The sequence below is a fragment of the Panthera leo genome, chromosome C1, assembly GCF_018350215.1.
Source record: "Panthera leo isolate Ple1 chromosome C1, P.leo_Ple1_pat1.1, whole genome shotgun sequence".
NCBI lineage: Eukaryota > Metazoa > Chordata > Mammalia > Carnivora > Felidae > Panthera > Panthera leo.
Genome location: NC_056686.1, coordinates 38,217,181 through 38,233,994, shown reverse-complemented (window position 1 = coordinate 38,233,994; position 16,814 = coordinate 38,217,181). Strand labels below are relative to the sequence as shown.

The 16,814-nt window shown below is 41.1% G+C and overlaps 1 protein-coding gene and 1 long non-coding RNA gene across 5 annotated transcripts in view; one reads left to right on the top strand and one right to left on the bottom strand.

Annotated features, from left to right (window-relative positions):
- The window catches only part of LOC122227036 (BEN domain-containing protein 5), a 1,450,833-nt gene that overhangs the window by 1,371,641 nt on the left and 62,378 nt on the right, over positions 1 to 16,814 (top strand). The gene's annotated exons all lie outside the window — the stretch shown is intronic.
- Positions 958 to 9,376, bottom strand: LOC122227041. The gene is made up of 4 exons (XR_006205866.1): positions 9,314 to 9,376; positions 7,906 to 7,984; positions 7,386 to 7,468; positions 958 to 2,212 (listed from the first exon to the last, which is right to left on the bottom strand). It is a non-coding gene; the product is annotated as an uncharacterized LOC122227041 (long non-coding RNA).

Here is a 16,814-nt window from a genome sequence, read left to right as displayed (position 1 = left end):
ACTCATTTAACCCAGGTCAGCCCTGTGAGGGAAGTGGTATTATCATTACCTCCTGTTTGCTGACAAGGGGAAACTAAGACTTGGAGAAATGAAGAGACTCCTTCAATGTCACACAGCCAGTTCAGGGTTTGAGCCTAGATCTCAAATTCCAAAACCCTTCTTTTTTCATGACCTCTGCTCACGCTGCCTCATAGCAGTGTCTCCTGTATGCAGACATCAGCTACACCCCCTTTGTCTCTGAGGGCACTCAGGGACTGCACATGGGGCAGTGAAACCCTTTCAATGGCCTGTGAGACCCACTTGATCTGGCCCTCCATTATCTGTCTACATGTCTCCCATGACTCTACTCACTCTTCTCCTGGGACACTGACTAGCTTGTTCTTCAGTGAACTCTCTAGGCATGCTCCTGCCTGACGGGCTTCCTATTGGCACTTACCCCAGTCTCACTCCAAGGTGTATGTATCATTTTCTCTCATTATAAATTGATCATTCTGGCTACAGGATGGAGAGTGGATCTGGGTGCTAAGGGAGGGAAGGAGGTGTTGGAGTGCAAACAGGTCAGCTGGGTGGCTACTCAGGAGTTCAGAACCACAATAGCCAATGTCAGTAAGCCAAGCTGGTGGCCTCCTTGCCCAGAGCCTCACAGATAGTTAAGCATCAGAGCTGGAACAACCTTTAGAGCGTTCTTTGCATCTAGTGAGAGTCCTTTGAAGAAGGATAAAACTGGGGCACAGAGGCAAGAAGGTCATTTTGGAAGTTTGGCCAAGTTCCCTAACAAGAGCTTCTGTCCACTGCTATGATCTTTTCTCTGCATTGCAAGACCATCGTAAAAATAGAGATTTTACTATCACCAACCTTCTTGCCTCCATCCCAATCCTGCTTTCATTTTTTAGAGACAGCCCCTGTTTTCTTAAAGGCCACAGAATCACCTAAAAGGCAGGAATTCAGTTCTCCCTAAACAAATCAATTTTTACAAAGAATGAGCAAATCTTCCCCCAGAAATCTGAGTATGGCCTCCAGAGAATACAGAAATTCATACAAGATGTCTTAGAAGAAGATAGAAAAATCTTATTCCATTTTTTAGAGATGAAGGAAAAACACACACACACAAAAGCCCAAACATAATTTTTCCGATGGCTGATAATATTCTTCTCTCATCTCTCATTTCCCCACAACTATTTTGTCTTGGGCTCCTGGAGCCTGTGGGAAAGCTGCTGTGTGATTTTTATCTCTATGATTAAAGTGTTACACTTTATTGAGTTCTTTACATCAGCAGCAAAATCTGCAATGCAGGATTTTACATAACACCTCATTTTCTTCCTGCACCATTACTGTTATTAACCTGGTGGCAATAAACAGAAAATACAGCTTTGCTTATGATGTACTCTTCATTTTTGTTCCAATAACAAGAAGAAAAATAAAAAGGAAGGAACCAGAGAGAACAGGAAAGAATGTTTTACCCATTGTATCCCTTTGATGCCTGCCCTTTTTGTTCCCTATTCTACAAAGGCAGTTCTCCCAGAAGATCAAGGGTGGGGGTGGTCTCTGCTCAGGAATGTTTTCTTCTCCATCGTTAACTCAACCATCTACTCATTCATCAAGGATTTCCTCAGCACTTACTATGTGCCAGGCACTGTGCTGGGGGTTAAAAGCACAGAGATTTCCAGTCTTGACCACTGCCTGGCCCAGTGGACGATATAGGTGCCACCACCATAAGAATGACATCATGAGATGAGTATAATAAAAATGTAGGGCCGAGTGAGATGTCAATGAAAGAGGGCATGGTCAAACATATCCAGATGGGTTAAGGAAGTCTCTACAGCAAAAGAGAAGCTTGTACCGGGCCCTGGAGAATGGCTAGGTAGAGCAAGGCCTTCTCAGCTGGAGGAACAACATAAGGAAACATTGGAAGGCACAGAAGAGCATGTCTGGAAGCTGTCAGTTCGGCATGGTGAAAGCATTGGATTCCTGTTAGCAGATGGCAGGAAATGAGGTTGGAGGTGGAGGCAGGTCATTGAGGATTGGATACTCATACACCCAGATACCTCCCATGCCTTGTGTTAATTCACCCTTTGGGCTCCCCTAAGACCCTAAAATTAGAGGATCAAAGCATAATGATATAGCAGAGTAACTTGTACTGTGGCCAGAAGATATGGGTTTTATCCTTGGCTCTGCTTCTTCCTCGCTGTGTAATCTCGAGCAGTGTGTTCATCTGTAAAATGGAAATGAGACAATGAGACAAAATGAGCCAATGACTGTAAACAAGTTGTGTCACTTGTATAGTATTTCATGTGTCAAAGGAAAGGATCCACCCAGCAAAACTCCAGACCATTCAAGAACCAGAGAAGCCATAAACTAATTCTATGTGATTTTAATCAAGGCTTTTCATGTGGATATAGATGTGGGTGAAGGAGCCTGCCCTGTTCTGGCATTTGCCTTCAAACCAGGAGATAAAGCCTGGTTTGTCCCCACACCTCCTTGTCCAACAATTGCTTGACTCTCAAACTGCCCCCTCCCTCCTTGCTGCTCTCTGGCTGAGTGATATGGTCTGTAACAACCAAAATCTTCTGTTCAGAGGGAATGAAAACCTGTAGCAAAGGAATGGCTTGAGAACACCCCTGCTCTCATCCCATTTGGGGCACCCAAATGTTTGAATATGTGTATTTAGGTGTCTGGTTTTTTTAAAAACTCTTGTTCTGATTTTATATCCGATGAAAATGCACAATGCTTATGTTTAACTGTATTGATAAGGAGCTCCAGTTTTATAGGCAACACATAGATTACATGGAGAAATATGTTTCTTTTGCTCAAATAGCCATGCTTAGGGAAAAATCAATTCATTTGTATCAAAATGTCATAATCCAAGACCATAGACCTTCTGACAGCATCTTCCTCCAACTGCAGACAAGTACCTAGGAGGCAAACCTCCATCACACCAAAAGATGATGGCAGCACCAATCTCAGGGAATGGCCCCACCTTCCACTCAGCCACCCAAGCCAGAAACCTGAATTTAGGTTTCTGTCTGAATTTAGGTCCCATGTCCAGCATTGTCAGTCTTATTTTACCATAGGTTTCAAATACGTACCCTTCTTCTCTCCCTCCCTGCCCCTGCTTGAATTCAGAAGCTTATTATTTTTCAGTCAGTTCCCACTTGGACTATAACAGAAATGTCCTAACTATTCCACATGCTTTTGAGTCTTATAACCTCTTATTCTTCCTCAACAAAGCCTCCGGAAAAATCTTTCTAGAATGCAGTGCAAACATAATCAAGTTGTACTTTCATAAAATACTTCTCTATATTTTCTACTTTATAGGAAAAGTCCTTAGTGGCTTACAAGGCCTTCCATGATGAGTCCAAGGAAGCCTCTTCATCATACTCTTCCATCATGCCAAACACGTTATATGTCCCTTAGTGGGCTGGGTGTTTTGGGTCCTGTGAGTTTTGCTCACATAGCTCCCTTTGTCTAAAATGTCTTTCTTCCCATTGGGGGCTCTTTTCCTTTTCATCCACTTGGTGAACACCTTCTTGTGTTTCAATACCTTGTTCAACAGCCACCTCCTCTGCACAGTCTTTCCTGACCACCCAATAAGTGGATGGTTCCTTCAGCTGTATCTTCACCCAGTCTCCACGTACATCTCTCTGAGTCCCTGAAAGAAAGGCTGATGTACTTGTTCCCTTGCCTGTCTTCCCCCCAACCACACTATGGAAAGGAAGAGGTGGGAAGGGGGGACCAGAGGAGAGAAGGGATGAAAAGAGAGAAGAAAGAGGGGCAAGATGAGAGAGGGGGAGAAGGAACAGAGGAACAAATATAGGATCTGTCTGCACCTTTCTCCCCACCACCCCATCCTCAGCCGCCCACACTGAATAAAGCAGCCAGGAACCACTTTATTTTTCTCCAAGATAAAGTACATAGTTACAGCAGGAATGCTGGCACCCCTGAACACTTCTTTGAATAACAGCAATGCCTACCCTGCCAAAGGGGAAGACTTCATTTTAATGGGGAAATAATTGAACTTCAGTCTTACAGTAGGCTCTCACCACATGGCCATGCCAAGGAAAAGGACCATGGACTCAGGTCTTGAAGCAGATAAGGTGGGAAACTGACAGAATCTGTCCTCAGAGGCCAAAGGAAGGAGAGGAAAACAAAAAACAAAAAAACAGTGCAAAGCAGAAAGATCAGACAATTGAAAGATATGACTCTCAGGGTATAATGGGCCACAAAAAGTCACCAAATCCATTCTCTAAATGAATGAAGAAGAGGGATGAATGAATTGAAAAGAGGGAAAGAAACTTCTCTAGGGTCACAGAGCAGGTTAGTAGGAGAGCCAAGATGAGTTTCCTGGGAAGAAAAGAATTAAGATTTACTGAGGACTTCCCAAACCCCAGCTCAGTGATTAGACATATATTTTTATCTCCCTGGATCAGCTAACAACCTCCTACAGGAGATGTCTCCAAGCATTCAGGCCACACATATTTATTGAGTTCCTAACATGTTCCTGGGGGTGCCCTAGTTTCATCAGCCTTTGATTTATAATGAAGCAACATTAACTTTTAATTATGAAATTAAAATGTCCCTCGGCTCTCACAAGCTTACATATTATATCTCCATTCTCTTCTTAGTTTGTCTTTCTGCTCAGACTGGGGCTTTCTGCAGGGAGGTCTGGCTTTTCCACTTGTATCTGTGTCCATTCTTGATGTAGGTGTGAGCACCTGGGGTGACCCCCAAGGGTAAGGAGCAAGCAAAGGCTTTGGATGCAGTGAGATGTAACTTAGAATCCAGTTGAGTTCCTTTTTTGCTATGAGATCTTGAGAAGCCTGGCTCTGAGATTCTCTGAGAAACCAAGCTCCCATTTACTTCAGTGGATTGTTGAGAGAATCACATGAGCTAATTGGTGTGAGAATGGTTTATAAACTCTACAAATGTGTAAGACAATGGTTATTGTCAATAGACATCCCACTGAACAGGGAAGAAATTTAGATTTATGTAAACTGGGTCCTGTGTTCCTATAACTCCTGTATGTCTGTTCAAATCTTCCATTGTATACACAGTTTTAAAATGTCCATCCTCCTTGCAGGGTTTTGAGCTTAAGGAGGTCCATATCTGTGGTGCCTTGCACAGCACCTCCTCATAGTATCTATCACTGTATAATTGAAAAATATGTATTAAAAGTGTATAAACTGCCAGACATTTTGCTAGGCACAAAACCAGGTACTTCATTTAACTTCATAGCAATCCTTTGAGGTTGGAATTATTATCCTCACTTTTTAGTCAAGGAAACTGAGGCTCAGAGAGGGAAAGTAACTTCTACAGGTCCTAAAGCTCACCCATGGCTAAGCTGACACTTAAAGCCAAGTCTACAGAACCCCAAACCATCCTACTCCATGACTACACTTCTTCTGTCATCATCATCGTTGTGACGGTCAACGTTGGGTTCACCAATCACTGCTATGGAGAGTAGGAGACAGACCAGGACTGTTTTGCCCTGGGAAGATCTGTTATGAACCCAGACCATCTGTGCTGAGCCTCTGGTCTCTCTCCCTTTTTTAGGGCAAAGGTGAAGGAGGAGGTAGAAAAAGAGGAAAACTTCCTCCTAGGTTATTAGAAGGAGGAGATGCAGAAACGGCTCTATTTACATGCAGATCCGACTTTTCACTTCTAAGGAGGGTAGGATTGTAAGAGACAAATTGGAAGTAGGAAAATGTTTTTATTCCTCATCTTGCTGCTACTGGTGATTTTTCCCTACACCCATGCATGACTCACAAATTTCCTTTGTCCTGAAAGAGGCCTCAGATGGAGAGGCTGGGCCTTTATAAGTAGCTTAGAGATGAAGAGCTTAGCCCTAGGGTCAGAAAGACTTGAGTTTGAATCTCAACCCTGCCACTTGCAAGCTTTTTGCTTTGTTTTCCTCCTGAGATTATAACAGTACTTAACTCATAGGATTGTTACCAGAATTGCTACAAGGCCACACATAGGAAGCACTCAATAAATGTCAGTTGCTTTTGATGATGTCATGGTTAAGAACATGGACCACAGAGCCAGTCAGCTTGGGTTCTGCCAGTTCCCACTGTGTAACCTGGGGGTTCTTTCGCAGGTTACCTCAACTTTGCTATTCATCAGTTTCCTCATTTGTAAATGATGTTTCTATCTGAGGGGGTTGTGGCAGGAGTAACAGGGTGGTGGTAAGCACTATGTTGTTATTACTATCTTCCTTTCATACCTCCTTGAGTTAGAATCTAGGCCCTAAAACTCCTAATACCATACCTCTTCCTCTGCCCCTTTCTCTGAGGCCAGGATACCTGGATTCATTCATTCATGATGCACTTAGTCACTCAGCAAATGTCCCCTGAGTACCTACTGTGTGGTAGGCCCTACAATACACCCTGGGGATACAGGAGTGAACCAGGCGTGGTCCTAGACCTTAGTGGGTTCTTCACAAACTACTCCCTCCTTCTTAAAACCATTTTTTTTGCTCTTGGTTTTCTTGAAACCACACTGTCCATGTTCCCTCCTATTTCCCTGCTACTCCATAGTCTCCTTCACTTCATCATCTACCTAAACTCTCAGCTTAAGGGGCCCCAGAGACACCGCTGTGCTAACCAGGCCTATGTTCATACCTCTAGGACAGCCCTCTCTCCAGGGCCCCAGGGTCTTATGTGTAACTGCCTACTTGACACACCCAGTCTGGTGTCCACCAGCCGCTTCAAACAGCAGAGATATCTCTGACAACCAGCCCAGCTGGTCCCCGTCCCAGTCTTCTCCATCTCTCAGTTGCTCAAGTCACAAACCCTATATCTGTCTTTGATTCTCCTGCATACAATCCATGCACAGGTCCTACAGAGGTGAGGCCAACAGATTGATCAAATATTCCCTTCTCTTTTCATCACCACCAGCCCACTCTCATTTAAGCTCCTATGGTTTCTAGAGGGAGCTGTTCAAAAGCTTCCACACAGGTCCCTAAAATCCATTATCTGCACTACAGGCAAGGGAATCCCTGTTAAACATTCCCTGTTAAAATGGCTTTTCATTGTACATAGGACAAGCTCCAAACTCTGACCCCAGGCTACAAAGCTCTGAGTGAGCTGCACCCTATGAACCTCCCCAGGCACACCTTCAGTGTTCATCACAATCCCTCCGTGAGCCATCCCTCTGGTCTTTGGAAGTGCCACACTCGTCCTTGCTTGCAGGTCCTTATTTGCCCAGAATTCTCCCACCAGCCTCATTGAACAGCTCATTCTTATCATCCTTCACGGCTCAGCTCACATGTCAGAGGACTTTCCTGATCACACCAACTAAAGTAGACCCAGTCCCCATCCACTCGGTTACTCGCCATCCTGCGGCTCCCCTTAGTGCATTCCAAGCGTGTATTACAAATCTGGGATCACCTTGTTTAGTTGCTGTTCACGGTCTTCATCCCCATTAGCTCCTCGAAGTCAGGAACCTTGTCTGTTTTGTTCAACTCTGGGTCCTAGAAACAGTAAGTTCACAGCAAATATTTGTCAAATGAATGAATGAATAAATGAATGAATGAATAAACTGGATGACAAATACTTTATCACAGGGATATTTTTAAAATCTATGGGAGTCCAGAAAAGAGAACTGCTGTCCCTGAGAGGGTCAAAGAAGTCCTCTTGGACAAAGAGCCATTGGGCCTAGTAGTGAAAGATGAGCAAGCTGTTACCATCAGGGGGAAAGGGATGGGAGGGACAGGCATTCCCACCTGCAGGAATGGCAGGCACAGAAGCATGGAGTAGGAGAATGTGTGCTGGGGAAGTTGCAGGTAGGGCGGGAGCAGAAGATGGAGAAAGGCAAGAAAGGAAGTACCGGAGCCCATCCCCCATGCCCTAGGCTAGCTCTCCAGGCGTCCTATGCACCTGTTCTTCTTATTGCCCCCCATTGACTCACCACATCCTGTTTTTGTGACTAGAAGTGCTGTCCAGCCATATTCAGGGTGCACCTGAGCAGAGAAGCCTTAAATGTGCCGCTTCAGAGATCAAGATTATGCATGATAAAGGACAGTGACTCTGTTTTGTTTGCTTGATTTGCTCAGTTGTTTTTAAAGAAAAAGTTCTCAGTTTTTCTGAAAAATTCTTCTGCCTTAGGACATGTACCCTGACTTCCATAAACATCTGCTTTACCTTTTTTATTTTACTTTAGCTTCATATTTATTGTGCTGAATTTTTTTTCCTACTTTGACTTTAAAAAACACAGGGAAATATTTTCTTTGATAATAAATAGATTTGGGTTGTTTTTTTTTTTGCCTGAGGCCCATGGGGAAACAGCTCCCTGGGGCACATCTTAGCGAGGAAGCTGTCTGGAAGGTCTGGAATGCTGCTTGCCCCTCCACCCAGCCTCCCAGTGCCATTCTAGAGGCTAAGCCTGTGAGGATCAGTCCGCAGACCTCCCAGCCCCTCAGCCCAGGGATGAAGGAAACTGCATAGTCTTAGGAGGTCTTGCCCTCCTAAGATCAGCGTGATTGCCTTGCTAGACTATAAGCCCCTGAGAGCACAGCAGGATGCAGAGCACGGTCTGGAAACCAGAAGGACCCAGGCCCCTGCTCTGCCACTTCCTGCTGCATAATGCAGGGCTGGCTACTTACGCTCCCTGCTCTCCGAGCTTCAGCCCCCTCCTCCTTGAGAAGGGATAACAAAGCAGCTCACCCTTCCCATTTGTCCTTATCCCTGCCAAGCTTCAGTTCCTTTCTGCTCGCCAAGCCTGAGAGAAACCCCGCTGCCCTTCCTGGGTCTGATTTCCCTTCCTTTGCTGGGCTGAATATGTGATAAATCCTGAAGAGCTGTTCAAATGTGAAGGAGTCAGCACCACAGCACGGCACCAAGCTCAGATTTGAGAAGCAGGGAAGCAGCTCAGAACGTAGGGGGGAAGAAACAACCCATTTCCTCCCTGGTGTCTAGGAGGAAGCAAACCCCACACTAAATTATGTTGCAAATATGCCCTAAGGTAGTTTTAATTTTATTGGTACTGATTTTAATTTACTCTTCAGGCCCCTGATAGCAGGATGAGCTGTTGGCTGCTGGCAAGGGGATGGCCCTTCATCACTTGGTTTTAATTAAGGTTCTTAAGTTTGGAAGGAAAGAACAGAGATGCTTTCTTTCACTTCTAATCTCAGTCCCAGGTTGTAATTAAGGGCCCTGTATTAGCAACACACCCCGTGCTCTGGCTTGGCCACAGAAAGGTACCTCGTTTGACTGCTGGGAAAAACTTAAGATGCACCTGTTTGGTCATATAATTCACTCATTCTTCCATCACTTTATTTTATATTCATTCCTTTGCCAACCCTTTAAAGATAACCTACCATACACCAGGCCTTGTTCTAGTCCTGTGGATTTAAAAACCCAACAATGTATGGTCCCTGTCCTGAATGGGAGATGGGAATAAACAAAGCATTTGTATGCCACTCTCTCATGAGAGAGAGAGAGCTGTACCTTGGATTATGAGAGCACAAAGGAGGCTGTTACCTTATCCAGAGGAATAAAATAGGCTATTTGAATTGAGATTTTGTTTTTATTTTTTAATGTTTATTTATTTTTGAGAGAGAAAGAGAGAGAGAGCACACACACAAGTAGGGGAGGGGCAGAGAGAGAGGGAGACACAGAATCCGAAGCAGGCTCCAGGCTCTAAGCTGTCGGCACAGAGCCCCATGCGGGGCTCAAACCCATGATCCGTTGAGATCATGACCTGTGTCGAAGTCAGATGCTTAACCCACTGAGCCACCCATGTGTCCCTGAATTGAGATTTTATACTAGTCAGATGAATAATATTAGCTGCTATAATAAGCAATCCCCAAATTTCAGTGGCTTAATACAATGAAATGTCATCATAGTCTGATGCAGATCAAAAGGCTCTCCTGGCCACTTTCCTCCCAGTGGTGACTCAGGGACATAGGCTTCTTCCTTCTTATGACACCATTGTTTTTACATGTAACTTCCATGCATAAGAACAAGAGAGAATGTGGGTGATTGTGTATGAGTGTTATGGTCAGGTCTGGAAGTGGCAATTGTCACCACTGCTGTCATCCCATTTGATCCCAGCCAAATAGCAAAGGAGACTGGGAAGTGTCCTCCATGGTCCAGGAAAAGGAAATGAGACTGATGAGCATCCATTCAGTTTCTGCCTCACATTTTAAGCTTGTATCAAAGTTAGTCAGATAAAGAGAAACTGTATCCCGGGCAAAGGAGATTATTTATTGTGTGTAAATGTGAAGCCGGAGTCCTGAGCATAGCAGTGCGAGGTACTGCCGGTCATTCCACAGGACTGGCGCGGACAGTGTGAGACCAGAAATGTCAAGAGCTGAGACTAGACAGAGGACAGGGACTGGATCACACAGGCCCTTTTAAAATCTATTAAGGGGCTTGGACTCTATCATGTGAGCAGTAGAGAAATATAGAACAGTTTTTTTTTTTTAGTTTATTTATTTTTAGAGTGTGTGTGTGTGTGTGTGTGCACGCGCGCGTGCAAGCACATGTGTGCATGGGAGGGAGCAGAGACAAGGGAGAGAGAGAATCCCAAGCAGGCTCCATACTGTCAGTGCAGAGCCCAATGCGGGGCTTCATGTAACCTGAGCCGAAATCAAAAGTCATATACTTAACCTACTAAGTCACCCGGCTTCCCCAAAATACAGAACAGTTTTAACTAGGGAAGTGACATTTATTTGCATTTTAAAAAATCACTCTGAACAGCAAGGGAACCAGGTAAGAAGCTATTGTAGTGGAACAGGTAAAGGTGATGAGACCTGGATCCAACGTGGTCCCTGTCCTCATAGACTCACAGACATACTTATCCGCCAGATTAGGTATAGAATAACAAGCACTGATACCAAGGCCCAAACAAGCAGCTGTTTGAAGAAGAATGAGGGATTTATTTTAACTGAGGACAAGAAGAAATCATGACAAGTTTAAGGAAGTCATAGCGCCTCTGTCTCATCCAACAACCACTTGTAAAATAAGGAAATTGAGGGGCGCCTGGGTGGCTCAGTCAGTTAAGCATCCAACTTCAGCTCAGGTCAAAATCTCACAGTTGATGAGTTCAAGCCCCTCTTTGGGTTCTGTGCTGACAACTCAGAACCTGGAGCCTGCTTCAGATCCTGTGTCTCCCACTCTCTCTGCCCCTCCCCCGCTTGAACTCTGCCTCTCTCTTAAAAATAAATAAACATTTAAAAAGTTAAAAATAAAATAAGGAAATTGAGGCACAGTGAAGAGTTTCCACTTCTCCATAGTCACAGATTGTGTAGAAACCCTGCTCCTGCCTTCCATGTTCCATCTAACTGGACCACATGAGTCCATAAAGCCAGTTTAGATAGAGAACATAATAAGGACATGGCTGGAATTAGTATTTGTGGTCTTTGGTATTCCCAACAAAGTGGTGGATATGTGCAGTGGAGAGGAAAAAAAACTAAGACCTCAAACTTAGACCCCTATTCAGATAAATTTCCTTTTTTTTTTTTTTTTTTTTTTTTACTCCAGTTCTAGCCCCTAGAGTCTCAGAGTGGGAAGTAGTCTTAGAAACTAATCTTTTACCATTGTTTTGTAAGTACTACTCAATGTAGTACATGAACAAGAAATTAGAAGCATAAAAACTACAGGGGAAATGAGATAGAATTCCTATGTGCAAGTAATAAGTTTACAAACCTGGAAATTATGTCCCCTTTCTTCACTCCCTCTTTCCAGGCATCCTCACCTCCTCGCTGTTCTTCAAACATGCCGAGTGGGTGTCACATTATGTGGCATGTTGCATTGACTTCTCCTTCTACCTGGAAGACTCTTCTAACTGATAGCCTCAAGACTACCTCTCCTGCTCCATTCATGTTGCTAGTTTTCAAGACCTCTATTCCATTTCTTTACTTTACTTGTCTCCGTGGCCCTAATGCCTCCTGACATCCTGTATATTTATTAATTGATTTGTTTATTCCCTTTCTCTCCTCAAAGAATATAAACTCTTCAAGTTCAAGAACTTTCTGTTGTGTTCATTGCTCTATCCCTAGCACCCAGCACATTCCCTGGTGCATACCCCAATGCCTAGAACACTGTCTGACACATCGTAGGCACCCAGTGATTATTTGTTGAATAAACAAATGAAAATCCAAAAAAATTAAACAAAAAATTACTGCAAATAATAATAGAATTAGTGAGGGGTCGGATATAAATTTAATATGTCGAGAACAAGAGCCTTTATATTTATAAAGAACCATCAGTTAGAAGAGTTAATGGAAGAAAGTATCGTAATTACAGCAGAGAGTGAAAATATAAACTGCCTTGGCATCAAAAATAAATGTTCAGGGTCTATATGAAAACAAAAACAAAAACTTTCAAAATTTCCTACTGTACCCAAGAGAAAATTTGAATAAATGGAAAGTCAAAACATATTCGTGGATTAGAAGGCTCCAACTTATAAGTCAATTCTTCCTATGGTAATACAAAAATCCTGTATGATTATATTTTTGAGAATAGTATTCTCAAATATTGAGAATATTGACAGGGTTTGGGGAGAAAAAACTAAACAAGCTAATTATAAAGATCACATAGAAAAATATGCAAGACAGTAAAGAAAATTTGGGAAAAGAAGCATAGTGAGGTGATAATAGCCTTTCAAATATTAAAATGCATTATAAAACACTAAGTTGAAAAGATATGTACACCCTGTGTTTATTGCAGCATTATTTATAATAGCTAAGGTATGGAAGCAGCCCAAGTGTCCATGAATAAATGAATGGATAAAGATATATATATATGTATATATATATAGGGGCGCCTGGGTGGCTCAGTCGGTTGAGTGTCTGACTTCAGCTCAGGTCATGATCTCAAGCTCGTGAGTTCCAACCCCGCGTCTGTCTCTGTGCTGACAGCTTGAAGCCTGGAGCATGCTTCATATTCTGTGACTCCCTCTCTCTCTGCCCCTAACCCACTCGCATTCTGTCTCTGTCTCTCTCAAAAATAAACATTAAAAAAAGTTTTAAGATATATATATATATATATATATATTATATGTATATAAATATATATATAGTATATATAATATATTATAAAAATATATATATTTATATATAATAAATATAAATATAAATTTATATATAAATATATATATATTTTTAAGATATATGTATATCTCTTTTAAGATATAGATATATATCTCTTTTAAGATATAGATATAGATATATATCTCTTTTAAGATATAGATATATATATATCTCTCTTTTAAGATATATATATATCTCTTTTAAGATATATATATATATATATCTCTTTTAAGAGATATATATATATCTTAAAAGAGAGATATATATATATATATCACTTAAAAGAGATATATATATATATCTCTCTTAAAAGAGATATATATATATATATCTCTTAAAAGAGATATATATATATATATCTCTTAAAAGAGATATATATATATATATATATATATATATATATCTCTTAAAAGAGATATATATATATATCTCTTAAAAGAGATATATATATATATCTCTTAAAAGAGATATATATCTCTTAAAAGAGATATATATATATATCTCTTAAAAGAGATATATATATATATCTCTTAAAAGAGATATATATATATATCTCTTAAAAGAGATATATATATATATCTCTTAAAAGAGATATATATATATATCTCTTAAAAGAGATTAAGAGATATATATATATATCTCTTAAAAGAGATATATATATATATATATATATATATATATATATAATTGGTATATTACTTAGTCATAGAAAGGAATGGGATCTTGAAATCTTGGGATTTGTGATAACAGATGATAACATGGGTAGACCTAGAGGGCATTATGTAAGTGAAATAAGTCAGAGCTCATGCCACATGATTTCACTTTATATATGGAATCTAAAAATCAAAACAAACAAAAAACCCAGAAACAGACCCATGAATATAGAGAACAAACTAGTGGTGGTTGCCTGGGGCAGGGGGTGAGCAAAATGAGTGAAGGGGAGTGGGAGATACAGGCTTCCAGTCATGGAATGAATAAGTAATGAGGAGGAAAGGTACTGCATCAGGAATACAGTCAATGGTATTGTAATAGTGTTGCATAGTGACGGGTGATAACTACACTTAACCATATTAATGAAATAAGATACATTATAAACTTCATATGATTAAAACTGTGTTATAATGAATAGAGAAATGATTAGACCAGAATGAAAAGTCCAAAAATAAACCCAAATACGTACAAAAAAAATGTATATGGTAAAGATGGCTTTTCAAGTCAGTGGAGAAAAGATACACAATTTCATAAATAGTGTGGGACAATAAAGTGTAACCTTACCTCACAGCCTACGTCCACATAAATCAAAATTGCAATGAAATGTTTAACTACAAAAAGTAGAACGATAAAAATAATAGAAGAAACAATGAAAGAATTCAACCCAGAAACCACAAAAGAAAAGATTGATAAATCTGTATAAAAAATTAGCATTTAAAAACTTCCGCATGGAGAAAAGTACTAGTAGAAGTAAAGTCAAAGAACAATGACAAACTGAGCAAAAATATTTTTATACCACACATAAAAGCCAACAATCCGGCTTTCAAAATGGGCAGATAAAATTAACAATTCAAAGAAAATAAAATGCAAATAGTTCATAAACATATGAAAAGACACTTAACCATGTAATAAAAGAGAATTATACTAAGAGAAATTCAGATTAAAGCTAATCTTCAATATCATTTTTCACCCACCAAATTGACAAATACCAAAAGGTTTCATTCCACCCTTGTTGTCAGTGTAATTGCAAAAGAAACATTGAATATTTTGCTAGGGGTATAAATTGGTCCTTCTGAGAGAGTCAGTCTGTCAGTGTTGATCAGCACTGCAAATGCACAGGGGCCCAGAAATTCTGCTTCTTGAAATTTATCTTACATATAATTACATAGGTGAGCTAGCGTATATACAGAGTGAACCACCAAGACATTGCTGGTAACAGGAAAAGGTTGGAAATAATTTAAATGCCTGCCAATAGGAAGCTGGCTAAATAGTTTATATAGGGCTTTTCAAAAGAATGAAGTAATTGTTTATGTACTGAGAAAAAATACCTCCAAGACATGTTAAGAGAAAGGAAGCAGATCTGAAGAGTGTGTTTAGCGTGTTACCGTGTGTGTGTATTGAGAATGTCGGGGAGAGGGTGGATATTTTCTTGTTTGTGCATAAAGTATCTCTGAAAGGCATATGTGAGAACCTACTAACATGAATTGCCTCTGGGGAGTGAAACCAGGTGCCTGGAGATTCATAGGAGCGATATGGAGGTTTCTCCCTATAAATTCTTTCATATCTTTTTGACTTTTGAACCATGTAAATCAATCAATAGTATTTGCTGGTTTTTTAAAGTGAAATCACATTAGGTGCCAGGTGTCAGAATAGGGCAGTAGAAGCCACTCTAGAATGTTATCAGAAGAACCAGGTTCTAATTCTTACTCCTTTGCTAACTCGCTGGCCAGCCCTACACAAGCAAGCTCCCCACACAGCGCTGAGCCAGACAAGGTCAAAGCAGCTGGTGTCTAAGACCCTCTCCAGTTTGGGTGTTCAGAGATATAAACTGCAGCCTCTCCTTACACATTTCTTAAGTCATCTCTCTACCTCCTCCTTTCCTCTGCAACTCATCAAAAGCTCAGAGGAAAAGACAGACAATTGAAGAAAATAAAATTGTGAAGATGACTTTTATAGGGCTCCTGTTGAATCGTTGTGTATTCCACCTCCAAAGCTGAAAATGATGAGTTTAATATCACACAGAGCAGTGCATCTTGTATCTCTCAAAAGACAGCTTATGCTACCCAGAGAGTTGGGAGCTCGGCAAGACGTAATTTTTCACTCCAACTCTGAGGCAAATGAAATGACAGTCACCAGGCCCACATTCTAGAAGCAACATGGTTTTCATTTGGTGGTAACTTCGTTTCAAAGTGTCCCAAAGAGAGAGAGCTCTTCTAAGTGTGGACTTTCTTTCCCAGGAACACATACTAGAAAAGGGATGGAAAGGTGGCCAGATTTTTCCGTGACTGTTTCTAGAGTTGGCCATTGATGGCGATAAGTTAACTGCACCAGGGATCAGGAGACCTGGGCTTTTTTAGCCTTAGTTATGCCAGGTTGGACAAGTCTCTTTCATACTTGGAGCCTCTGCTACTCTCAGAAAGGATTATCAGGTATACACTGTGCTGATATCTTGGAAGAGAAAGTCAGATTTGAGGAACATGAAAGATTTATGGGCCAAAAAATTCCCTAATTCTTGCCAGTCCATTCTGGTGTCTAGGGCAATCTCCCTGGGGTTGCCTGTGCAGTCATACTGCATACAGCGCCTGAATATCATCCTTCATGTCCAGGAACTGGGCTGTTTAGAGACATCTCCCTACCTTCAGGGAGTTCCTTGGTGGAAACACTAGCAAATAATACCGTTTCAGGCTAGGGAATGCCTTAAATATGTATAAGTGGAGAGCAGAGAAAGACTAGTCAAAGTCATCTTTACAGATTACAGAGCATAGTGTGTATTGTTTTTTTCCATGCACTATTTATATATTATTGGACAGTAGGTGTGGTAGCATCTAATGAGGTTAAATAAAAGAATTAACTAATATGTCGTACATAAAGCTCCCAGAATCATGCTTGGCATGCATTAAATATGCAGTAAATGATAGTAATTTTTATTGCAGTGTTTGGTTCCCAGTATAACTTCTCTGAGGTTGGAGTTAAAATACCCATTTGTCTAAATAAGAAAGCTGAGACTCAGAGTAGGGCAGTGATCTACCCCAGACCTCCTCAGCTAGAAATGGCCCAGTCAGGCCAAAACTAT